Source organism: Hippopotamus amphibius, chromosome 8 (assembly GCF_030028045.1).
Source record: "Hippopotamus amphibius kiboko isolate mHipAmp2 chromosome 8, mHipAmp2.hap2, whole genome shotgun sequence".
Lineage (NCBI taxonomy): Eukaryota > Metazoa > Chordata > Mammalia > Artiodactyla > Hippopotamidae > Hippopotamus > Hippopotamus amphibius.
The window spans coordinates 36471692-36473154 of NC_080193.1; the positions used below are offsets into that span (position 1 = coordinate 36471692).

Sequence of the window (1463 nt, forward strand, 5' to 3'; positions counted from 1 at the left end):
TCAATTCGATCATAATCTTCCTTGGTGTGGTTTTATTCATGTTTCTTATGCTTGGGGTTCATTGGTATTCTTGATTTGGTGAGTATATAGTAGTCCAACTTGGAAAATCTCTGGCCATTGTTTCTTCAAATATATCTTTCATTCTTTTTCTCTCCTTTGAAAATTTCGATTATACTAATGTTAGACTCCAGCTTGTCCCCAACTGACCATGGTTCAACTTATGGTCTTTTGACTTGAGGACAGTGCAGAAGTGATATGCTTTCAGTAGAAACCATACTTGGAAAGTGAGCCTTTAAGAGTGGAGACTCTGTTTCTCACAGCCCTCTGGCTGGGGGCCTTCAGAGCCAAACATTCTTGGGTCTCTTCTTTCTAGTGCAAGACCCCAAAGCTGGGGAACCCAGGGTGGGACTCGAGCCCCTTGCTGCTTAGGGAGAACCTCTGTAATTGGAATTATTCTCCTGTTGGTGGGTCGCCCACCCTGGGGGTATGGGTCTTGACTGTGCTGTGTTTCTGCCCCTCTTACCCATCCCATTGTGGTTTCTTCTTTATGTACTTTATTTGTAGAAGACCTTTTCTGCTAGTCTGCAGGTCTTTCTCATCAATGTTGTTCTGTAGTGACTTTCCTGGTGGTCCAGTGGTTAAGACTCCTGCTCCCAACGCAGGGGGCCCAGGTTCGATCCCTGGTCAGGGAGCTGCATCCTGCGTGCCACAACTAAGAAGCCCGTACGTCACAACTAAAAGATCCTGTACACCTCAACTGAAGATCCTGCGTGCCAGACTAAGACTTGGCACAGCCAAATAAATAAATAAATATTAAAAAAATATATTGCTCTGTAAATAGTTGTAGTTTTGGTGTGCCCATGGGGGGAGGTGAGCTCGAGGTCTTCCTACTCCACCATCTTGGCCACGCCCCTCTTGTTGATTTTTTTGTTTGTTTGTTTTTGTTTTTTTGAGATCAAGCCGCTTTATTGAGGGGACTCGGGGGAGGGTCACAAGGCCTGGAGGACAATGGGATCCGACATCCTTCTCCCGGCTTCCCAGTCACTGAAAAGCCTTGTTGATGTTCTTAATCAGGGTTCCACCTACGTAACGAGATTGGAATCTCCGAGGCTCCAGACCTGAGAGAAGTTGTGAGCTGGGGTTTGCAGCCCAGGGTTCCTTAGTCATGTCTGCAGTGGGAGTGCTGGGGCTGAAGTGGGATTAGCTGCTCCTGGCTTTGCCCTCCATGGTGGGGTCAGAAGGGAGAGGTGGATGAGAAGGACCGAGAGCTGCCATCCCTCCCCTGAGGGTCAGGAAGACTCTGCCCAGGTGCTGCCTACCTGCCTCCCACCCCCAGATTGTTCAGCTGCTCCCCCAGCCCCACCCATTCAAGCACTGGGAAAACCACACACTTGAGTCCTTTCTACTTTCCGGTGGTTCCGGTGCTAAGGGCCTATTTGCCCCTTGCTTGGTTCCACCAGACT

General features: G+C 48.9%; 1 non-coding gene across 1 annotated transcript; it reads left to right on the top strand.

The window, feature by feature from the left end:
• Positions 1 to 620: 620 nt before the first annotated feature.
• Positions 621 to 692, top strand: TRNAW-CCA (transfer RNA tryptophan (anticodon CCA)). The gene has a single exon. It is a non-coding gene; the product is annotated as a tRNA-Trp (tRNA).
• The last annotated feature ends 771 nt before the right edge of the window (positions 693 to 1463 follow it).